The sequence below is a fragment of the Ictidomys tridecemlineatus genome, chromosome 11 (assembly GCF_052094955.1).
Source record: "Ictidomys tridecemlineatus isolate mIctTri1 chromosome 11, mIctTri1.hap1, whole genome shotgun sequence".
Classification (NCBI taxonomy): domain Eukaryota; kingdom Metazoa; phylum Chordata; class Mammalia; order Rodentia; family Sciuridae; genus Ictidomys; species Ictidomys tridecemlineatus.
Genome location: NC_135487.1, coordinates 37,041,970 through 37,068,131, shown reverse-complemented (window position 1 = coordinate 37,068,131; position 26,162 = coordinate 37,041,970). Strand labels below are relative to the sequence as shown.

At 33.3% G+C, this 26,162-nt stretch overlaps 1 protein-coding gene across 2 annotated transcripts in view; it reads left to right on the top strand.

Annotated features, from left to right (window-relative positions):
• Agbl4 (AGBL carboxypeptidase 4) overlaps window positions 1–26,162 on the top strand; it is a 1,323,233-nt gene that overhangs the window by 260,934 nt on the left and 1,036,137 nt on the right. The gene's annotated exons all lie outside the window — the stretch shown is intronic.

Here is a 26,162-nt window from a genome sequence, read left to right as displayed (position 1 = left end):
CTAATTTTTTTTGAAAAATGTAATCCTAAGAATCAGTTCTCATTCTGTTATATTGAGATAATCAATCATGAAAAATACAAACATTGCACATATAGTGATTTTATGTTTCTTTTAAGTAGATGAAATCATAGATTTATAAACCAACATTTACCTTCTTATGTCAGGTTGTCTTTGTAGGGTGTTTGGGAGAAATTCATGAGTTTGTTTAATTTCCTCTCATGTAAATCCATCCTGCTCGCCATTCACCTGGTTGGCTGCTTCTCTCCATTTCTCTCAGCTGTAACTTGAATTGGGTATCAGGCATTGTCAGTTCAGAATTTATAAACTCCGAGTCTTCCTGGACACAATTCTGTTATTGGCATACTGGCTTCAGCAAAAGATGGGTATAGCCATTTCAATGTACTACTAATTATTGTAATTCTCTACAACACCACTGCCACAGAAATGGAGAATATGCAATGTTACTGAAGTTTAGGGGCTAATTGGAAGGAATCAAACATCAGAGAGATCCTTGTATATTGTTTGCCATGTATGACTTATCAAAGAATTTTAGGATCAATGGTAGAAATAAAGAGTTAAATTCTATATAGAGACCCCCCTCAAGGACAAATTTAGTTCCTAGGTGGGCTTCTTAGTTTTACTTAGTCTCCAATGACAAAGTTTCTTTTTCTATTTTTCACAAATCATATTTCTTGTCTCTCCTGACCTTAAGAAAACTCACATTTTACCTATATGAGTTTGTTTGACCCTAGGATGTCCTTAAGTTTCAACAAAATAATCAATAATCTTCAAAGTGTATTTCTGAAAGTCCATGCTGCTGTGTTTAGACTATAACTTATAATAGGAGGTGTTAGCCACATGTATTAGATTGAGTCTTCACATTTCAAAATTGGGCCTTATAAAAACTTCTTGTTATCATGAGGTAAAAATGTGCTTTCTCAATCTACCATTGGTGTTCCTGCTTAATGTCAGTAACTTATAGTTGTAAGATACACACATCTCTGAAAATAAAAACAGAACTCTGGAGTATAGTTAATTCATGTGAATGAAGGACAACATTTTATTAGAGTCAGTATAATCTGACAAGATTTCTAAATTTGTAAAAGAGATTTCTGTTTTCTTCTTTTTTTTGCACAGCCTATGTACATTGTTCAGCTGGCCTACTGCATCCAGGGAACCCACTAATGCCTAAGAATGGGGCTGATTACATTTTAACAACAGAATTATCTAGCATCATTATGCCCTTTACTAAATAGAAACTTAGCTGAAGCTCTGAAATTATACTATTTCTTTAACTTTGAGTCACATTCATTACTGGTCTAGTTTTTCTTTCACTGTAATCTCTATAAAGACTGATTTTCTACAGCTTATTCTTGTAAGGAGGGGAGTAGAGGATGCAGTGATTAGGGAGTTGAGAGAAATGTGTTCCTTTAGTTATAACACCTGAGATAGTTTTTTAGACAAATTACTCATGCATTTAAAATTTTCTTATTTACTCTTATTATGTGCTTATAGGGATATTATTTTTATTGTTTATAATGTCATAGTCATAGTGTTGTAACTTGCACATTACCTGTTAAAAGTATACAGCCTTTATGGTGATCTTGCCTATCAATTAAATAGCAAGAGACATGAATGTGTTCCAAGGGTTATTCTAATAAGGGAGTTGAGTATGTTTTCTGGATGCATATTTTTAACGTTTTTGGAAGTAATATCTTCTCTGTTTTTTCGGGTTCTATGTACATACTCAGTGCTATCCTACCGTGTTACCATTAGAAATCATAAACATGTTCATCTGGTTTCCAGGATCCTGATGTTTTATCAGACTCTTTCTATGGGCCACTGCTTCATTAACTGTAATAATATTATATAGTTATGAAAATCTGTCTCAAGAAGGCATAAGATCTACTGAATAGATACAATATATATGCCTAGCTCACAGGATATTTGTTTTCATGGTGTCTACATAAAAGAGAATGGTTTTACTATTAACTTTGACTTGTGAAGTCTGGTTTTATAATGTCCCTTCCTATAATCTTTTTCATCTCTCTTCAATTTCCTTTAAAGTGAGAGCTGCATGAATGTAATCTAGTCAAGAACATTATTTAGGGCATGGTAGTGGCAGAGAAAAAATATTAGTCATCACAGGCTGACTTGATTAAATGAATGTTAAAAATTGAAGCATGAAGTACACTGTATACACAGATCTAGCTTTGGGATTAATTTCTTTGATGTTTTTAAGAAGCAATAAAAGCTTGGAACCTGTGGTACTCTATCTCAGGACCAATGTATTAATCCCTCCAAAATAGTTGCTAAATAGTGTATTTGTAAGAGTCAATGAACGTCTGGAAACCTTTATGAAACAGTCATTTTCCCTCTGAAAAAAATAATTTTAAATATTCTTATGTGGAAATTTATTACTGATGCAGTAGAACATTTGTGTGATGTGAAAGCAAATCTTTGAAATTTATAATACTTATGATAAAATTTTAACCAATAAGAGGAAATAAAGTGGTATACATGGATTTTTTAAACTCTGTTTTCTTGATAGTATTTTTATCTATTTGCATTTAATTTCCATTTAAAAAGTAGCCAATGCTCAGTGTAGTAATTTGGAAAATATAATTACTAGAAGCAGAGAAAAAGCACATACACCCATGATCTTACTGGCTAGAAGGAAATACTATTAATTTTTACCACATTTATTTCTAGGCTTATTTACTTTGTTTTATTTTTGGAGAATAATCAAAATTAAAGTACACAAACACATATATGTGTAGTTAAACTTTAATTAATTATATATAATATAGTTTAATTATATATGTATATGAATATGTGTGTATATACACACATAATATCTTGCTTCTAAAGAAACTTAACATATCACAGCAATTTTCTATCATTAAAAACTTGACAATGTATATGTAATGTGTCAAAATACATATTACTGTCAACATAACTCAATAGAACAAATAAAAACTTCTAAAAAACATGATAAACTTGGCTCTTCAATAGCTATTTATTATTGGTCTACTTTCATACTCTTGGGTGTAAAGATTATTTTCTATTAAATGATGTTATGAATAATATAGTAGTGACCATCTTTATTCAGGTGATATTACCAAAATTTGTTTTCCTCCTTTAGGAGAAATTCCTAACAGGGGAACTGATGGTCAAGGACATGTATATTTTGAAGACCTTTATGCATATTTCTAAATTGCTGCCCAGAAGTTAATACCACCTTTTTTTCTCCTGGATATAGCAGTGAATGAGATGACTTTTCCTGAATATTTTGCTGTGAATTGTTTAAGAACTTAGATGTTCACACATCCAGAGAAAATCATTTATTTTTTCTCACTTTGAAACCTCACAGATCAATGGGTTATGATGCCGTGTCTCAGACCTCTACTAAAAAAAAAATTAATTGCATTCTAGAAATAACATGAGATAGCAAAACAGATCCACTTTATTTTCACTTTTTTCTCAACTCATCGATCATGTTTTATCTGAGTATGTCAAGAGAATATCCTATGAGGTATGAAAAACAGAATAATGAAGCATACATATCCTGTTCCAGGTGTGGTGGCATGCACCTGAAGTTACAGCTACCTGAGAGAGAGGCTGAGGGTGGAGAATTGCTTCATCCTAGCAGTTCAGTGCTTCCTGGGAAATTTAGTGAGACTGTTTCTTTAAAAAGGCATTTCCTGGATTTCTGTTAGCTATAATACAGTTTAAACACACACACACACACACACACACACACACACACACACACTCTCACACATTTTATGTACTTGTGTTTAAATTTTTTCCTTTTCCTCTTACTTAAACTTTTTTCCTCTTTCATTCAAAGTCTATTACTAATTATCCTAATCATTATCAGGCAAAATGTAATTAACTCTATTAGACCAAGGTGTGTTGTAAGCAACTCTGCAACTTACAATCTTTGTGACATTGGGAAAATCTTCAATCAATTTATCTAGCAATATTATCAATTTCTACATTACTGAATGATGTTAACAGTAGTAATTAATAGGATTGACATAAGAATTATAAGTAACAATGCATATGAAACACCTAATTTAGTGCTTAATGCATGTAGTAATACATAAGTAGTGCTCAATAAATGTTAGCACTTATTAGTAATGTATTTGTAATGATACTTCTACAAAACAGAAAACTGCTTATAATTTTTTCTGTCATTCAAGTTGTAGTAATAGCTAACATTTACTGAATACTTTCATATTATAGGTACTTTTCTCATAATTTATTTTAATTAATTAATTCAATCCTTAAAACCATTTTTTTGAGTAAATACTATTTTACCACCCACCCCTTTTACATAACAAAGAAACTGAAAACAGAAAGGACAAATAGCATAACTTACTCAAGGTCACAGGACTTGTACCTAGGTAGTCATTGTAGAAATTGTCACTGTAGGAAATTTGAAATACATAGATAAATATTGGAAAAAATGAAAAAATAATACCCTCAAAACTGTAATCCTAGTACTTAGAAGAAATTACTGGAAACCTTCCTTGAAAAGGAAGAGAATAAGGAGTAAAATAGAATAGAAAACAGTAATAGCTTTCCAGTACTACAATTTTAAATTCAAATTTAATTTAAACATATTTACTCTTATGTTTACTTATTTTTTATTTATATTTTGTTGTTCCAAATATTTCTCTCTTAATCTTTTGCTCTCTTCCCCCTTTCAAACATCATCCCAATAGCTGTATAAAAAATTAATAGCTAAAATTTACTTCCCATTCAAACTAAAACCCATAGAAAACTAAGGTGAGAAAGAAGCTTCTTAATCCAATGAGGAATCTCTTCCAAGAGATTGAGCAAATATTATACATAATGATGAAACTTTAAAATCATTCACTTTAAAATTAGGAAAAAGAAAAGGATGAACTCATGACATACTTTTCAGATTTGAAGTGAAGTCTCTAATGCAATATGACATGGTAATTAGACAAGTGGTATGATGATTAGAAAGAAAGATGCATAATTATAATTACTTGCAGTTACATGATTGGCTAAAATAAAATCTGAAAGAACCTAGACAAAATATTAGAATACAGAACTGATCAATGTTCCAAGATACAATATCAATATGTATCTTATATCTCAGATTGAATCTCCCCAGAATTCATTTTTTTAATCTTAACTCCAAAGTCATGGCATTAGGGGATTGGGCCTTTGGCAAGGGATTAGGTCATGAGGATGGAGCCCTCCTAAAGGATTGGAATGCTTTTTAAAAAGATTCCATTTATTGATTGAGTTACTTTATAAAAAAGAGATCCAAGATATCTGCTTTTCCTGTTTCATTATAGTAGGACACAGTACAGAGATGCCATCTATGAACTAGGAAATAGATGTGGAAACCAGATGTGGAATCTGCTGGTTCCTTGATTTTGGACTCCATATCCTACAGGACTATAAGAAATGGATTTCTGTTGTTTATAAGCTTCCATGTCTGTGGTATTTTATTACAGAATTAATTTTGATCAGAGTAATACAATGTATAATTTAAAATTTTCATATTTATCAGCAATAATAAGTTAGAAAATACAATAAAAATTCCATGTGTTATGAGAACAAAAAACAGCTAAGATACCCAAGAGTAATAGGGATATAACCTTTCTGAGAAAAATTATAAAACTTTATTAAAATACATCAAGACCTGATAGACCTAATAGTTAGGAATGATATGTTGTCTATCCAAGATATTTAATGGATGCCTCTCTATTAAGTACCGGGTGTATAGTAATCAAGATGTAAAAATATGCTAGCATTTGAGAAGTTTGTATTCTAAGTATGTGGTTGGAGGCAAGGAGAAAGACAAACATAGTATAAGTCAGTTCATAAGTAAATTAAGTCAGATATCAGAATGTGATAATTGCTATAGAAAAGAAGTAGAGGAAAATAAGAGGGATGTATATGAAGGAGAACAAATTGAATAGTCATCATGGTAGGCCCCATTGAGAAGGCTGCATTTTGATCAAAGGCAAAGAAGTTAAGGAAATTGGCTATATAAATATATAGAAGAATGTTTCTACAACAGGGAATAGCCATTGTCCTAAGACTGCAGCCTTGGAAACATTCCTGATTTTTAGAAGTACAGCAGAAAAGACTGTGTTATTAAAGCTGAGTAAGCAGAGTAGCACAGGGCCATAGAGACTGAGGTCAAAAAATTGAGTGTGTGGCTGGGGTTGTGGCTCAGTGGTAACGCACTTGCCTAGCATGTGTGAGGTACTGGGTTTGATTCTCAGCATCACATGCAAATAAATAAAATAAAGGTCCATCAACAACTAAAAAATATATTAATAAAAATAATTGTGTATGTCAGGATAGAGGTGGGTGGATTGGAGTGATAGTTTTGTGATATCTGGTTCACTATTGTAAACACATTGTTTTTGACTTGAATTTTAAAAACATTAAAGGCTTTTAACAGAGTAATCACATGATATATTATATCATAAAATTATTCTGGTTTCCCTGTTGAGAATAGACTTTAAGGGCTGGATGGGCCAAAGATTCTAATAAGAACGCAGTTAGAAAACTTTTGTAGTAAAGTAAGTGAAAGTTGATAGTGGTTTGAACTATTACAATAGCAGTTTATGTAGTAAGAAGTGGTGTGAAAATACAGTCAGAGAACATCCTGAAGGATTGGAGATGTGCAATACAAGTGTCAATGATCACTTCAGAATTTTGACGAAAGTCTCTGCAAGGGTGAAGCTATCTTATCTACAGATAAGGGTAGCTGCTAGAGGAGCAGGTTTTCAAGGGAAGACAAGAGATTTAATTGTAGATTAAAAGTGAAGTACCTATTAGATATTCAAATCAGCTACTAAATGGATATATGGGTCCAGAGAGAGAAATCAGAATTTGAAATACACATTTAGAAATTGTTGGCATATAGATAATATTTAAAGCTATGAAACATGATAATATTACCAAAAAAGTAATATAAATCAAGAAGAGAAGAGATGAGAGGAGGATTAAGGAATGATCCTAAGAGTGCTCTAAACAAGCAACCAGCAAAGGAACCTGAGAGAGACGAGATTGTTTGTAGGAGAGAATTTATGATGGAGAAGAAACCAACATACTGTGATAGGTCAAGGAAGTAAGTTGTGGACTCAAGGTTGATTATTGTGCTTGAAAGGTAAAGGTAATTGGTATCTTTGACAAGAGCAGTTTTGGTATATATATTTGCTATAATAGACATAAGAGAGAATGGGAAAAGAGGATTAGAGACATGTAATGTGGGTAACATTTTTAAAAATAAGTTTTCCTCAAAGGGAGCAAAGAAATATAATGGTAACTGATAGACAAAGTAGGCATAAGAAAAACTGATTAGACAGGGGAAATGCATGTTTGTATCCTGATTAGTATGATCTAGTACATATCAGTTGATAAAGGAGAAAATAGGGATAAATTTTGGAGTGATATTCTTATGTATCAAGAAAAGGTAGCTCATATATTGAAGGATTAATTTTAGATAGAAGCACAGAAACTTCTTGTATCACAATAGGTTGGAAGGAAGGGAAATTTGGAACAGATGCTAGTAAGTGGATAGTTGTAGTGGAAATTATCTTTGGAAGTTTTCTCATTGCTTCAATTTTCAATTCTCTCTTGAAGTAGGAGGCAAGGTTATCAGCTGATATTGATGGAGACTATGGAGACTTGAAGTAAAACAAGGTATAACATAGTCATCAAGGAGGGCAGAAAAGTAAATGAACTAAGGTGCAATAATTCCTGGCAAATAATAAAGGTAACACTGAGATACATAAACACAAATTTTAAGGCACAAAACTAGTGTGACTGTGTGTGTTTTCATCTATTCTCTTTAGCTACAATGCTTCAGATGCAGAGTAGGAGAAAGTTTGATTTAACCATAGTTGTATTTTTACTTTTTCTGAAGAAGTAGGATTTTATTTTGTAATTTTACTTTTATTTTTTAAATCAACTTGTTGGGATATAATTTTCAAGCAATTGGATTTTAAAAATCCTACAAAGTTATCATCCCATAAGGTCTTTTATACCACTTTACTCTTTTTACCAAATGGATATATCCTTTTAAATTACCACCACCAACATATGAGAGTTTCTAGTTGGTTCTTTTTTTAATATATATCTCTAATTTATATCATTATGTTTTTATTTTCTATTAAATCCTTGAATATATTAATGAAAGCCTTGAATATATTTTTAATAGCCACATAGAGACCTTGTCAGATAATTATTTTTTAATTTCTAGGTATTCCATAGATTGATTTTTCTCCTGGTTATAAGTCACACTTTTTTCTTGTTTGCATAACTATTAATTTTTTGTTGGAGCTGGAAATTGTGATTGTTACATTATGAAGTGTTTAGATTTTGTTTTATTTCTTTAAAAATCGTTGAGATTTTTTTTCCCCTGGCAGGCTGTTAAGTTACTTGTGGAACAGCTTGATCCTTTTGAGAGTTCCTTAAAAGCTTTTTAGGGCAGGCATAGTGTAGGGATGACAGTTTAGCCCTACTGCATAGACAGAACCCTCTGGATTATCTACTGAATGTTTCAGATGTTTGTTGGAGGCTCTCTTTCCTATCTGATTATAACCTAAACATATCCCAGCTCTGTATCTGGAAAGCCAGGTTAAATATAGGAATGATTTCATTTGTTTCCCTTTTCTTAGGGAATCCCAGCATTTTTATGGCTACTGTCCAGCATTTGAAAAAGTGGATGCATATATTTTATTGTATTTTAAGTTATTGTATTTACTTTTAGTCATTTGGGTAGGACCGTAGGTATGGAACCAATTACTTTGACTTGGTCATCAGGCTGGCTTTTTAAGTATTGCTAAAGTGGGTGTAAAGTAGCCTTTATTTTAGGGCTATGGTAATAAGGTGTGATCCCTTTGGAATCTCTACTGAAGTGTTTTTTGAAGTTTTCTGCTCTGATTTTTTTTTATTTGAATGTCTTTCATCTCTTGGTGAGTTCTGGGAATTGTTATACCTAGAACAACTTTCTAGGAATTGTTCTTTGCTTATTTTTATGGATTCTTACTTATGCTTACTTAACTTAGCCACAAAATCGCCTAGAACCCATACGTTTTTCCATGCCACATTTTTTTTTCTCCTCTGTCATTCTGTCCTATCAGCAACAACATGCCTTCCCCCAATCCTTGGACTCCAGCTTCTGTTTCTTCACCTTAGTGTGATGTCCATGTTTTACACAAGTTCCTTTTCCTTGTATCATAGTTCAGAATGAGCCTCCAGTTAGAAAACCTTAGTTATCATAGGGTTTATTTTATTTGTTTTTCTCTTCTTGGGGTTTAATCATGAGTTGCCTGCTGTCCATTGTCTATAAACAGCCATTTTATGTATTTTCCCTATTGTTCATTTTATTTGTAGTGGGAGAATCAATTCAGAACAATATTAAATTTGGAAGTAGACTATGATTTGATTTTTATCAATGTGTACCACACAGAGAGGGATGAGACAGTATGGGGTATATGCAGTAAATCTGAGAAAGGAGAGAATGTGTGAAGGGAACAAGGAATATTGAAAAGATGAGGGATGGTGAAAATATGATAGATAAATGCACTGAAGATAGAATGACCACATCATCCAAATATGACCAGTTTTGAAAGTGAAAAGACCCTTTACTAATTACAACTGGACAAAGTCATAAACAATTCAATTTATAAACACTGCAATTTCATTTATTTTTGTTGGACTTCATTTTCTGATGAAGTCATAGGAGTTTGGGAGTCAGCGTATTAAGTTGTACAGAGAAGAGGAGGTTGCTAGAGTAGGATGAATGAAAGTTGAAGGAATTAGTTATTACAAATATTGGTAATCACAAAGTGTAGATTATCACAACAGCAGCAAGCTAATTAAAATAAAACAGAGAACAAAATCATTGCAGAGTAAGAACCTAAAGTGGCCAAGTGTTGGAAAGATTATCTCAGTATATTTTGGAAAAATGACAGAGAAGCCTGAGCAATAATCATTGAGAAATGAGCAGGAATAATGAAGGAATAGAGAGTTGACATTAATAAATGAGAGGCAGTGGAGAAATAATGTGAAGAAATGAGATAAAGCTGTATTTATGGAATTGAATTCTCAATATTATAAAGACATCAGTTTTCTCAAAATCAACCTATAATTTTAATACAATTCTAATCAGATTTCACCCTCCAAATTTTTACAATAGGTTTAACAAAATAATTTATGAAGAATAGCAAACAAACATTCATTACTAGCCAAGTCAACTTTGAAAAACACCAATGAATTTGTATGTATTTATTTTTGAAACTTATATTTCAGGTAACCATTTTTGTTTATAGCAATAGTAATAAAAATATCATGGTACTGTCATTAGAATAGATAAATAGTTTAAATGAACAGAATAAAAAAGAGAAACAAGGCATTTTATATAAGGATCTCCTATGTGACAGAAACCATATTACATAATAGGAGTACCATGATGTATGTGTAGCAAAATACCATGAACACACTGCTTTTTAAAAATATTACAGATAGATTAAGACTTAAATATGAAAAGAAATTAAAAATTATACTATGAAATGTATTTAAAATTTTTACTCTCTTTGGGAACAGAATTTATTTTTTTATACAAGATACAAAAAAACTAAATAATTTATAAATAGACTGTTTTGTGTGTTTGTTAAAATATAGTATGACAAAAGATTCAAATTTGAAATTATCCTGGAAAAATTTGTATTATTTTGTATTATTTGCATAACTTTGTATTATTTGTATTATCCTGAAAAAATATGTTTACATAATATACATAAATGATTGATATTCAAAGTATACAAAGAATTCTTAACAAACAGATCTGAAAGAAAAAATTTAAAAACAAGATAAAGAAAGCAAACAAACACACACAAAATAAGCTATGTGTAGTGGTGTGCACCTGTAATCCTAACTACTTAGTAGGCTGAGGCAGGAGGCTCATGAGTTTGAAGGTAGCCTAGGCAATTTAGTTTGACTCTGTCTCAAAATAGAGAGTGGGGGCAGGAGGGGTAGGGGGAGGAGGAGGAAGAGGAGAAAATAACAATGACAACAGCAAAACAACCTCTTTTGCTCTGTTCTACATGTATTCTATTTTGGAATGAAGGGTTACTTGGTGCTAGAATAACAAATGAAAAAAGAAAAAGAAAACAACCCAATAGGAAAAAGAAAGAAAAAGAAAATCAAACAAGTCAAGGAAATAAATAGGCTACTCATAGAAGGCTATGTGATAAAACAAGTAGAATTGTTCTTATAAAGTCTGGGCAAAGGGGAGAAATTTTCTTGACAATAAAAAAAAGAAAGGAAAGAGGCAAAATCTCTCAATTATAGTGCCATTCAAAAGACAGGATACTATTAAATATATAGAAGATATGGAAATTTTTAAAAATCTGCATATCAACCATTTTAATGCCATTTTAGGCTAAATGCTGCATGTGTGAATCATTTTCAGTCTTTCACAATGATTTCTATTATTTTATGGAGATTAGTTTTAGTTTATTGGAACATATAATAAGGCACTACCTGAAATTATTTGCTTGTATATTTATAATCATTAAATAAGTAAAGAAACACATTTGTGGGGCTGGAGTTGTGGCTCAGTGGTAGAGTGCTTGCCTTGCATACATGACGGTTCTATCCTTAGCACCACATAATATAAATAAATAAGTAAAACAAAGGTATTATTTCAATGTTGAACTAAAAAATTTTTTAAAAAGAAACATTTGTGTTTCCAATATTTGTATGCTCTTTTTAAAATTTATTGGTCTGTTTAGTTACATATAACAGCAGAATCCATTTCTATATAATCATACAAGCATGGAATATATCTTATTCTAGTTAATATTCCCATTCTTGTGTTAGTATGTGATGGTGGGATTCACTGTGTTGTTTTCATATATGTACATGGAAAATTATGTCAGATTCATTTCACTGCCTTTCCTTTTCGGATCCCCTTCCTCCTCCCTCCATTAGTCTAATCTGAATTCGTATTCTTCCTTTCACTCCCCCTACCCATTGTAGGTTAGCTTCCACATATCAGAGAAAGCATTTGACCTTTGGCTTTTGAGGACTGATTTCACTTAGCATGATATGTACTCTTATGATATCAGTTATACTAGATACTCTTAACAAAATTTAAAATGAAATGAATCATCCAGGCATAGTGGTTTATGCCTGTAATCCCAGCAGCTCAGAAGGCTGAGGCAGGAGGATGGAGTGTTTAAAAAAGCCAGCCTCAGCAACTTAATGAGGTCTTTACATCTCAGTGAGATCCTGTCTCTAAAGAAAATACCAAAAAAAAAAGGAAAATAAGAAATAAACCAAATATAAATTTAGCTGGCATTAAACTTTGTAGTATTTATTAAATAGGCATTTCACCATTATAATAGTCATGAATGATTCCCATTATTGTTAAACTCAATGGATATATTGTGCTACATTCTTAATTTATCTTGAATTTGGTACTGAAATATCATTAGTATATTTCACTTTAAGAAATTCTGTTATCTTGGCTTTCATAATATTCTTTTCTGATTCTCCTCCTTTCTGTCTATTTCTTCTGTTTGTCCTTTGTAGGATTTTTCTTTCCCACAAATTTCTTAAACATTGATACTCAAAATAATTCTATTTCATATAATTATGTCTTGCATCTTAAAACTTTTCCATAATTCCAACCGTATCTTTGCTTGAAAGTCTCTCCTGGAGTCAGCTGCCTATATGGTATTACTACTTAGTGTTCCTTATCTTGCCCTATAAAACTGCCTCCATATTTTGTATTCCAGTGAATATTACTACTATCCATGAAGCCATTTAAATCAGAAATGTGTGGTTTACCTGATGTGCCTACTTTGTGGATTCTTATCTAAAAATAATAATCATGATGTTTTCTGGCATATTAATGTTATACCATTTATTGATCACCAATGCTGCCATTTAGTTTTGTTTTCTAGTTATTTAAAAAGCCTTTATTTTCCCTCTTTTCTGACTGTCTTGTGATTGTCTCTAGTAGTATTCTTTGATTACTTACTATTTTTATTAATTTTTTATTTATATATAACAGCAGAATGCATTACAATTCTTATTACACAAATAGAGCACAAATTTTTCATATCTCTGGTTGTATACAAACTAAATACACACTAAATCATTTCTTTATACATGTACTTTGGATAATAATGTCCATTACATTTCACCATCATTTCTAATACCATACCCCCTTCCTTTCCCTCCCACCCCTTTGCCTTCTCTAGAGTTTGTCTATTCTGCCCACGTTCCCCCTCCCTACCCCAGTATAAATCAGTCTCCTATGTCAAAGAAAACATTTGGCATTTTTTTGGGGATTGGCTAACTTCACTTAGCATTATCTTCTCCACTCCACCCATTTACCTGCAAATGCCATGATTTTATTCTCTTTTATTGCTGAGTAATATTCCATTGTGTATATATGCCACATTTTTTTTTATCCATTCCTCTACTGAAGATAGGTTGGTTCCACAGCTTAGATATTATTTATTATGCTGCTACAAAAACTTTGATGTGGCTGTGTCCCTGTAGTATGCTGTTTTAAAGTCCTTTAGGTATAGACCGAGGAGAGGGATAGCTGGGTCGAATGGTGGTTTCATTCCCAATTTAAAAAGATCATTGGTGATTACTTACTTTTATCCTTTGTGTATCTACAGTAGGATTTTGCATAGTGGCTATCATGAAGCCTACATAAAACATCTTGTAATTATTATATATGGTTGTATCTAATAATAACATAAATTTGTTGCATAAATATTATTTTATTCTACAATCAATTTCATTTTTTGATGTCATAGTTTACACTTTTAAAAAATATTTATTCTTAAGTTTTTAAGTAGATACAACATCTTTGTTTTACATTTATGTGGTGCTGAGGATCAAACTCAGTGCCTTGTGCATGCTAGGTGAACACTCTACCACTGAGCCACAACCTCAGGCCCCAAGTTTATACTTTTTAAAAAATATTGTTTTAGTTGTTGATGAACCTTTATTTTATTTGTTTATTTATATGTGGTGCTGAGAATTGAACCCAGTTCCTCACACATGTGAGTCAAGTGCTCTACTACTGAGCCACAACCCCAGCCGTTATGTTTCTTCTAGTGTACATACCTTGCCAAATTATTCTATTATTCTATTATTATTATTATTATTATTATACTATAGTATTATACTATTTTTTCTTTTTACCTTTGGATTTAATATACTGTTACACTAAGTATTCCCAATTTGATTTCACCAGTGTGTCCTATATTTTTATTTGATTTTGTGTTATTAATCAGCATCTTTTCTTTCAGCTTGGAGAAATTATTTCAGCATTTCTTGTAATACAGATCTGGTAGTGCTTAACTCCCTTAGCTTTTGTTTGTTTGGGAAAGTTTTATCTCTTCATTCTCTCTCTCTCTCTCTCTCTCTCTCTCTCTCTCTCTCTCTCTCTCTCTCTCTCTCTTTCTGTACTGGGGGTTGAAACCAGGGGGCACTCTACCACTGAGCTACACCCCTGGCCCTTTTTAATTTGGAGAAAGGGTCTAGCTAATTTATCCAGGTTGGCTTTCAAATTTGTAACCCTCATGCCCCAGCCTTCTCAGCTACAGGAATTACACGTGTGTAATTCCAGATCCAGCTCCCTTCTTCATTTCTGAGGCACAGTTCTGCCAGGTAGCTTATTACTGGTTTGTAGTTTTTTCCTCCAGCAAGTTGACTATATATCATCTATTGGCCTTAAGTTTTCTGCTGAGCAGTCTGCTGCTAATCATGTTAGAATTCCTTTTTAAAAAAAGTTGTAGATGAACAGAATGTCTTTATTTGTTTATATTTTTGTGGTGCTGAGAATTTACCCTGTGCATCACATGTGCGAGGCAGGCACTCTGTTACTGAGCTCTAGCCATAGCCCTAGAATTCCTTTACATGTAAACTTTCTTCTTTCTTGATATTTTCAGGAGGCTGTGTTTTTCTTTAACAGTTTAGTTTGTCTTTGATTCATCCTCTTTGAATTGAGTTCAGTTAGAGACTTAACCTTCTTAAACCTATACATTTGTTTCTTTTTCAGATTTGAAAGTTTTTTTGCTGTTATTTCTTTAAGCTTTCTAAAACTTTGTCTTCTTCTTAACCCTTGTAACTGAAATATTTGTTCTTTTGATGCTTTCCTGTGATTGCCATAAGCTTTCTTTTCCATCACAATCTTTTTTCTCCTCTAACTGTATATTTCAAATAATCTGTTTTTGAGTTCACAGATTCTTTCTTTTGCATAATAAAGTCTGTTGATATTGTGTATGCATTTTTAATTTCATTCATTGTATTTTTGGCTTAAGAATTTCTGTTTTGATTCTTAAAAATAATTCCAATCTCTATTAAATTTTCATTTGGGTCATTTATTATTTTTATGATTTCATTGAGTCATTTCTGTGTACATCTTAAAATTCACTGAGATTCTTTAATTCAATTACTGTGAATTCTTTGTCACATAGTTTGTATATCTCAATTTTTTGCAGTCAGTTACTCAGAAATTATTATGTTGTATTGATATCTGCACATTTAAAGAAGTAAAGACTTACCCTGATCTTTGAAGACTGGCCTTTTGGGGCGAAGTCTTTCACTAGTAAGACCAACCAGAGATTTGGAGCAAGCAGAGATGTGATTCATGGGTAAGCTTGTTTCTTCAATCTTTAAATAGACTGGATTGGAGCCTGATTTATCAATGACAGGGCCTGGCACCTGGGTCTATGGGATTGGGCCTAGAACCTAGTTTTATTGCAGGTACATATTGATTGAGTTTTGTGGCGATATGTGTGGAACCTTAGTCCATGGGGGATGATCAAGCACTGGATTGAGCTTTAAGCCTGAGTCTTCAGTGGCTAGCCAGGTGCTGAAGAGGGCCTGGTACCTGAACCCACTTTGATACACATAGAGAATGAGTTGGTCTGACACTACAGTAAGCCTGGGACCTAAGTACAAGAGAATAGGGTTGAGTTCTAGGTCTTCAGGAATGGATTTGTAGCTCATTTTTTTGTGGGTGTGGGGGAGGGTAGGGGTCATGGCTCCAGCTCTACTGGCATGGACTGGATCCGGGCGCTGTTGGAGCTTTTGAAACTTTGGCTTGCTGGAGGTCTAGATTAGTTGGAACCTGGGGAAGCCTTGGAACCCGGCTCCACAGAGTCTGGCCTGGGTGTTGGGTGGGCCTAGAGTGCTTTGGGAGTTGGCCTAGTATTGGAGGCAGTATAGAACCTAGGGCTACTGGAGTCAGCCTTTTGGGAAGACAGTCCAAGAGACCATGTCTGAAATAGACCAGGAGTTTGGGCTATGGATACTGCTGGCATCAGAAAAAGCTTTGAGGCTCAATCCTCAGATTGTGTGTGGTATGTGAGGATGTGGGAAGCTATTTGGCACTGGGTTTTACTGGGGCACATCCAGTAATGGGAACTAAGACAAAGTCTATCCTTTGCCTCTATTTACCCCTAAAGAAGGATATTATCTGCTGCCTAAGTTTGGGAGAGATATGATGTGAGTAATGTATATCTATCCTTCCTATGAATCTTTTCTTATTTCTGTGTTATGTCAGAGTACCATGATCTCTCACATAGTTTACATAGCTCTTTTATAGGTATTTTTGTTCATAGATAGTTTTTTTTTTTAATTTATGTTTCTGGTGAGGGAAGAGTACTAGAAAGTCTTTCATTGACATCTGTCCTTTCAAAAAACCTGAGGCCTGCACATTTTTTATCACCTGAAAATTGTGTTCTTTGAGTAACATGATGATTTTCTTTTACTGAAAATATGATGTGGCATAGAGTCTTTACAATAATCTCATTTGTTTAATTGTGTCATTAATCTAAACAATAATTCTGTGAAGTAAATATTATTAGTAGTAAGAAAAATGAGACTTATAAAGGATAAGTAATTAGTGGAAAGCTAGGAATCTAGCCACTAGTGAAAATTTTACATTCTTATAGTATATGTATTGTTTTAACCTATTAGTCAGATAGTGCCTTTATACTCTTGATGTTAGAAAAATTTGCATAATTTATTTTAGATGAAATATCTGAGTTTCAGAATGATAAAGTGATTCACTTAAGGACATATATCTCATTTATGGCAGAGCTAATCTCATAGACTAGGCCCTTGACATTCATGATAATTTTTTTTGCCATTTCATTAATGTATGCACTGATTTTCATTGAAAATATAGCCTTCATTTTCTATTATTATTTTTTTCTGAAAATTCATACATATTAGAGACCTTGCTAGCCTTTGCCTGGTAATATCCCGAATAGAGTTTTTTATAATTTTTACTTTTAAAATTTATCACATTAAATTCAGTTTTATACACCAAATCGCTTTCATCTCATTGATTGATGTTGCTAAAGTGAATTATGTTACAAGAACAGTGCATAATAACTATATTTGGTGTTGATGCCCTGTTATATGTTGGCAAAAGAATTGAATATGTTTTTTTCTAAATTATTTTTTTTCATAATACATAAAACAACTCAGATGTTAATCTAATCCAGAGATTTTAATTTGTCATATCTAAAAGATTTAACACAATGCAGAACTTTTTTTCTTCAACCTATGGAAATATTGCATTATTAGCTTTATGTCATTAAGTAAAAATATTAGTGTATAAATACAAAGAATAATAACAACTAAATAGGGAAGCATTTCCTCTTCCTTTTAATTATCTTTTTCATTTTCATTTAAAGTAAAAGGTTTCATCTATTTATGTACTAATGTTTAATCCAACAATATTTATTGTATTGTGTTACAAAAGCATGAATAAACAAATACCTGTTTAATTCAGGGTATTTTACTTACTCTTGTATGTCATTATTAATTGAGTTCATTTTTAAAAATTCTCTTGATTAGTTGATTGTTTGCACTTGATTACCTAATTTCTAGTAACAAAGATAGGAAGAAGTTGGGAGCAAGGAGTATATGCTATTTTCACTCACTGAATGTATCTGAGTCTCTAATCAATGTTTAAGCTGCAGTATATAAGAGAGAATAGAATCAAATAATGTTGATTTTTTATTCAAGCTTAGCTATTACTAGGTTTTGACTTTCAGCTAGTAATGAAAACTCTGAGTCTTAGTTTGAATATGAATAGTACTTCAAATTGTTTAAGTTAAATATGTAATTATGTTTATTAGTAAGTTTAAAATGAAATAATAAGCATGTAGTAAGGTTCCTGGTATATGGATTAATTTTATAAAATATTTGCTAAATTGATTCAAGAGATATTTAGAAAACACTTAATATATGTAAGGCTCTAAAATTTATTGACAAAGAAGGATGTCATTCGTATGCTTCACAGCCCTTATATTTCTGTGGAAAAACAGAGGGATAAGCAGATAAACATAAAAAAATAATAATTTGTTTTAGTGTTAAGCTTTATGGGGTGATTAAACCTTATAACTAAATTAATTTAGAATTTTTGATAGGATGGTAGTAATACTGTCTAACTCTTACATGTAGAGTCAAGTTCAAATGAAAAATCACAAGACAACATTGTTGTAATGTTTATGGAATAATAATTCAATGTTGATGAAAGCTAGACTGTGGTTAGGGAGATTTATTTATTTATTCATTAAATACTTTAGAGATTCACTATGAAATCAAGGTATTTCAATTATTTGGCCTTTTTGCACTTGTAGAGCATACAGTCTAGCAAAGAGGATGAAGTAAGTACACAAAACCTATAAACCAATGTACAAAATACTAATTTTAGTAGTAGAAAAAGAACAAAATTATTATAACAGCTTAACACTTTTAGTTGGGCTAGGTATCAGGTAGGAGAGAATTGAAAGTTTCAGAGGGAACACAGTACCTGAAGACTTGAAGCTAGTCTTGTTATAGGAAAATTTCATTTTAGTCAAATAAGTATCATAAACCTGTTATGATAGCCAAAACCTTCCATGAAACAGTAAAAAAGTGGTTAAACACAATCAAATCCCATAATGATGCCAATTTATGTAAAGTAAAATGTAGTTTTGCATTTTTATTAAGATTGCAAAGTTAATCTCAGAACAGAATTGCCACATTTCATCATTTATTTTACTTTATCATCAACATTAAATCATGTGACATGCCATAGCTACTTGTTCATGAGGAAAACTGAGATGAACTTCACATTGAGGTATTTTATGCTGGAGTTTTTACTTTTGTGTGTGGATTTTTGCTGCTGAACAATTAAAAAAAAAGACCCAAATTTAGACTGGAAACTTATTGTGACACAAACTTATAAATATTGCTGTTGCAATATAAATAAAACACAGATGTAGAAAGTGAAAAAGATCTTTATGCAAATGAAACTCTGGGTACTAGAAACAGAACATCTTAGGCTGAAGGAATCTTAAAGCTATGGATTTGGGGCTGATCTACTGCCAAAAGAATGAGAGATTGATATTTAAATTTTATGCAAAATTTCATGGGTAGTCTAAGCCTTTCTTTGGCAGAACAAAAGCAATAAAATCATAAGAAAATGGCATTGAAACTTTCATAGGCTTTGCTTTACTGAATGTATGGGAAAAATCTTTGGAGTTTAACTAGATTAACGGTCAGATGCTCATATATTCCCTTAAGAATCTAGAATAGGGCCTGGGGATATAGCTCAGTTGGTAGAGGGTTTGCCTTTCATGCACAAGGTTCTGGGTTCAACCCCTAGCACCACCACCACACACACACAGACACACACACACACACACACACACACACACATGCACACACACACACAAATCTAGAATGTTCAAAACTGCTTGGAGCCTTCATCTACCGTTTTTATATCATTTTTCAGGGTGACAAGCTAAATGCTGATGAGTCCTTAGTTTTTTTTATTAGTTGCTCATGACAATACATGATCTTCTCATATCACACATTTGATTCAAATGGGGTATGAATTCTCATTTTTCCAAGTGTACAGGTTGCAGGAACACATTGGTTATACGGCCATATATATACATATAGCAATACTAGTGTCTATTGTATTCTACTGTCCTTCCTATCTCCCTCTTCCCTTCCCTCCCCTTCCCTCCCATCACCTCTCTCTACCCAATCTACTGTGACAACTTTCTCTCTCTCTTTTTTTCTTCCCCTTCACATCATCATACATGTATTTTGTATAATGATGAGGGTCGCCTTCCATCTTTGTGCAATTCCCCTTCTCCTTCCCATTCCCTCCCACCTCTCTTCCCTATTTAGTGGTAATCTTCTTCTCATGCTCTTCCTCCCTATTCTATTTTGAATCACCCCTCTTATATGAGAGAAGACATTCAGCATTTGTTTTTTAGGGATTGGCTAACTTCATTTAGCATAATCTGCTCTAATGCCATCCATTTCCCTGCAAATGCCATGATCTTATTATTTTTTATTGCTGAGTAATATTCCATCGTGTATAAATGCCACATTTTTTTTATCCACTCATCTATTGAAGGGTATCTATGTTGGTTCCACAGTCTAGCTATTGTGAATTGTGCTGCTATGAACATTGATGTGGCTGTGTCCCTGTAGTATGCTCTTTTTAGGTCTTTTGGGTATAGTCCAAGAAGGGGAATAGCTGGGTCAAATGGTGGTTCCATTCCCAGCTTTCCAAGGAATCTCCATATTGCTTTCCAAATTGGCCGCACCAATTTGCAGTCCCACCAGCAATGTACAAGTGTTCCTTTTTCCCCGCATCCCCACCAGCAATTGTTATTGTTTGACTTCATAATGGCTTCCATTCTTACTTGAGTAAGATGATATCTTAGAGTAGTTTTAATTCGCATTTCTCTGATTGCTAGAGATGGTGAGAATTTTGTTTGTGTATTTGTTGATTGATTGTGTATCCTCCTCTGAGAAGTGTCTCTTCAGGTCCTTGGCCCATTTATTGATTGGGTTATTTATTTTTTTGTTGTTTAACTTTTTGAGTTCTTTATATACTCTAGAGATTAGAGCTCTATCTGAAGTGTGAGGGGGTAAAAATTTGTTCCCAGGATGTGGGTTCCCTGTTTACCTCACTTATTATTTCTCTTGCTGAGAAAAAACTTTTTAGTTTGAATACATCTCATTTGTTGATTCTTCATTTTAATTCTTGTGCTATAGGTGTCCTATTAAGGAATTTGGAGCCCGACCCCACGAGATGGAGATTAGGGCCAACTTTTTTTCTGTTAGATGCAGAGTCTCTGGTTTGGTTCCTAGCTTCTTGATTCATTTTGAGTTAATTTTTGTGCATGGTGAAAGAAAGGGATTCAATTTCATTTTGTTGCATATATTTTTTCAATTCTCCCAGCACCATTTGTTGAAGATGCTGTCCTTTCTCCATTGCATGCTTTTAGCACCTTTGTCTAATATAAGAGAGTTGTAATTTTGTGGATTGGTCGCTGTGTCCTGTATTCTGTACCATTGGTCTACCAGCCTATTTTGGTACCAGTACCATGCTGTTTTTGTTACTATTGCTCTGTAGTATAGTTTAAAATCTGGTATCGCTATACCACCTGTTTCACTCTTCCTGCTTAGAATTGCTTTAGCTATTCTGGGTCTCTCATTTTTCCAGATGAATTTCATGATTGCTTTTTCTATTTCTTTGAGAAATGCCATTGGGATTTTGATTGACATTGCATTAAACCTATAGAGTAATTTTGGTAATATGGCCATTTTAATGATATTAACTCTGCCTCTCCATGAGCGAGGTATATCTTTCCATGTTCTAAGGTCTTCTTCTATTTCTCTCTTTAGGGTTCAGTAGTTTTTGTTGTATAGACCTTTCACCTCTTTTGTTAGGTTGATTCCCAAGTATTTTTTTAAGGATATTTTGAATAGGGTGGTTGTCCTCATTTCCATTTCAGAGGATTTGTCACTGATATACAGGAATGACTTTGATTTATGCGTGTTGATTTTATTACTGCCACTTTGTTGAATTCATTTACTAGTTCTAGAAGTTTTTTGGTAGAACCTTTTGGGTATGCTAGGTATAGTATAATGTCATCCAAATAGTGCTAATTTAAGTTCTTCTTTTCCTATCTTTATGCATTTAATTCCTTTCATCTAATTGCTCTGGCCAGTGTTTTGAGAACTATGTTGAATAGAAGTGGTGAGAGAGGGCATCCCTGTCTTGTTCCAGATTTTAGAGGGAATGCCTTCAATTTTTCTCTGTTTAGAATGATGCTAGCCTGAGGCTTAGCATAAATAGTTTTTACAATGTTGAGGTCAGTTCCTGTTATCCCTAGTTTTTCTAGTATTTTGAACATAAAGGGATGTTGTACTTTGTCAAATGCTTTTTCTGCGTCTATTGAGATGATCATATGGTTCTTATCTTTAAGTCTATTGATGTGGTGAATAACATTTATTGATTTCCATAATTGAACCAGCTTTGCATCCCAGGGATGAATCCTACTTGATCATGGTGCACGATCTTTTTGATAGGTTTTTGTATCCGATTTGCCAGAATTTTATTGAGGATTTTTCGTCTACATTCATTAGAGATATTGGTCTGCAGTTTTCTTTCTTTGAAGTGTCTGTCTGGTTTAGGAATAAGGGCGATGTTGGCCTTGTAGAATGAATTTGGAAGTACTCCCTCTTTTTCTATTTCCTGAAATAGCTTGAAAAGTATTGATATTAGTTCTTCTTTAAAGGTTTTGTAAAACTCTGCTGTATAGCCATCCAGTTCTGGGCTTTTCTTGGTTGGTAGTCTTTTGATGGCTTCTTCTATTTCCTCAATTGATATTGGTCTATTTAAGTTGTGTATATCCTCCTGACTCAATCTGGGCAGATCATATGACTTAAGAAATTTATCGATGCCTTCACTATATTCTATTTTATTGGAGTATAAAGTATCAAAATAATTTCAAATTATCTTCTGTATTTCTGTAGTGTCTGTATTTGAGTTCTCTCTCTTCTCTTTGTTAGCATGGCTAAGGGTCTGACGATCTTATATTATGTTTTCAAAGAACCAACTTTTAGTTTTTTCAATTTTTTCAATTGTTTTCTTTTATTTCGATTTCATTGATTTCAGCTCTGATTTTTTAATTTATTGTCTTCTACTGCATTTGCTGTTGATTTGCTCATCTTTTTCTAGGGCTTTGAGATGAAGTGTGAGATCATTTATTTGTTGTTGTTTTTTTACTTTTTTTGAGGAATGAGCTCCAAGCAATGAATATTCCTCTTAGTACTGCTTTCATAGTGTCCCGTAGATATGTTGTGTCTATGTTTTCATTTATCTCTAAGAATTTTTAATTTCCTCCTTGATATCTTCTGTAACCCATTATTCATTCAGTAACATATTGTTCATTCTCCAAGTGTTGTAGGAGTTTTTCTTCCTTCTTTTATCATTGATTTCCAGTTTCATTCCATTGTGATTGGATAAGATTCATGTATTATCTCTACTCCTTTATAATTGCTAAGAGTTGCCCTATGGCATAATATATGATCTATTTTTGAGAAGGATCCATGTGCTTCTAAGAAAAAGTATATCTGCTTGATGATGGTTGATATATTCTATATATGTCAGTTAAGTCTAGGTTATTAATTGTGTTATTGAGTTCTATAGTTTCTTTATTCAACTTTTGTTTGGAAGATCTGTCCAGTGGTGAGAGAGTTGTGTTAAAGTCACCCATAATTATTGTGTTGTGGCCTATTTGTCTCTTGAACTTGAGGAGAGTTTGTTTTATGAACATAGAAGCACCATTGTTTGGGACATATATATTGATGCTTGTTATGTCTTGTTGGTGAATGGTTCCCTTTAACAGTATATAGTGTCCTTCTTTTTCCCTTTTTATTAACTTAGGCTTGAAGTCAATTTTATTTGATTTGAGTATGGCCACCCCTGCTTGCTTCTGAGGTCCATGTGAGTGGTATGATTTTTCCAACCTTTCTCCTTAAGCCCGTGTATGTCTTTTCCTATCAGATGAGTCTACTGAAGGCAGCTTATTGTTGCATCTATTTTTTTAATACAGGTTACTAGCCTGTGTGGATTAATTGGTGATTTTAAGCCATTAATGTTTAGGGTTACTATTGATATATGATTTGTACTTCTAGTCATGTTTGTTCATTTTTTTTTTAATTTGGTTTGTTTTTTCCTCTTTGATTAGTTTTTTTCCCTTTACTGAGCTACTTCCCACTGTTGATTTCATTTCCTCTTTGTGTAGTGTTTTGCCCAAAATGCTTTGCAGTGCTCGTTTTCTGACTGTGAATTCTTTTAACTTTTGTTTATTGTGGAAGGTTTTTATTTCATTGTCAAACCTGAAGCTTAATTTTGCTGATTACAATATTCTTGGTTGGCAACCATTATCTTTCAGTATTTGAAATACATTTGTTCTAGGATCTTCTCTCTTTCAGTGTCTGTGATGAAAAATCAGCCATTAACCTAATTGGTTTACCCCTAAATGTAATCTGCCTCCTTTCTCTTGTAGCTTTTAATATTCTCTCCTTGTTCTGTATGTTGGATATCTTCATAATAATGTGTCTTGGTATGGGTCTCTTGTGGTTTTGTACATTCAGCGTCCTGTAGACTTCTTGGATTTGGACTTCGTTTCATTCTTCATGTCTGGAAAGTTTTCTAAAATTATTTCATTTAATAGATTGATCATTCCTTTGTTTTGGACCTCTATACCTTCCTCTATCCCAATGACTCTTAGTTTGGATTTTTTATGATATCCCATATCCCTTGGATGTTTTGTTCCTGGTTTCTTAACAGCCTTTCTGAGTTGAGTAGACTGTTTTCGAGATGATGTATTTTGTCTTCATTGTCTGATGTTCTGACTTCTACTTGGTCTACTCTACTGGTAATAGTCTCATTTGAATTTTTAATTTGCTTTATAATTTCCTTCATTTCCAGGATTTCTGTTTGAGTTTTTTTATAACCTGTATCTCCCTGTAGAGTTGTTCTTTTGTTTCTTGGATTTGTTTATGTAATTCATTGTCAATGTGATCTTTCATTGTTTGCATTTGCTGTCTAATGTCCTCTTTAAGACTCCATACCATCTGAATCAAGTATGTCTTGAAATCTTTAGCTGACCATCTCTCTGCTTCCTCTAGAATCTCCCATAATTTTAAGCTGCCCTGCATTGTATATGTTCCTTTTCTTCCTTGTTTTTTTTTTTTTGTGATGCTTCCATTTATTTCCAGCTCTGTGTGACTACTGTGTTATTATTTTCTTCTATGAATTTGTTTTGGTTTTGTAGAGCTCCAAGATCTCTCCTTTGTGATGGGAGACAATGTCTAGAGATGTTGGGTTTAATTGTAATTTAAAGTAAATTCACTAGTTTCATAAAAGGCATATAGATTCTGATGGTGTATAGAGAACTGAAGTTTGGTCTTAGGACTTATGTGTAGGTCAGTAGATGTGATGGTATGGGGGTTATTATATCTTAGCTACTTTGGAGGATTGCTCTAATGAAGGGGGATATTAACAGGAGAATAGACAGGAGTATTTGGGGGTAGCTATGTACTTAGGAGCACTATAGACAGCCTTGGAACATTCACCTATATGCATTTAGTAAATTACATGTAATAGAAGTAATAATGTTTGGGAGGAAAGGTAGGGGAAAGGGAAGGAAGAAAACAAGAAATAGAAAGAATGAGAAAAAAAAGAAAAAGAAAAGAAAAATAAATGTTTAAAAAAATGCACTCTTAGATTCTATTTTCTTTTCTTCCAGTAGGTGGAGCTGTGCTTTCCGCACTAAATTTCTGCCCTCAGGATGTAGGAAGCAATGTGTGTGAGGCGGCTCTCCCTCCCCAGGCGTGTCTCTCTAATCCTGGTTTGGGTTGCTCCTGGTCTCTAGCCCCCTCCATTCTCCTGCCTGCCAGGCCCCACTTACTGGGGCACTTCTCCACAATTCTAGCTACACTCTGGGCATGCAGTTTCCTGGATGCCCTACTCTCTTGAATGACTGGGTGCTCTCTTTGTTTGTCAGGTGCCTTTTCTGTTTCTCTCGGCTCTGATATTCATGCCCATGGAGAGCCGGGGAGAGATTCTTTGAGTCATCTCAGCTGTATGGGGTGGGGGCTGTGGGTCACACACCTCTTCTGTTGCCAAATTCGCTGTGGTGGGATCCGATCTACCGAACACTGATGACATCAGTTCTCCAATATGGTGGCCACTGGTTTCCTCGATGGGGTGTCTGGTAAGGAGGGTAGATCTGGGC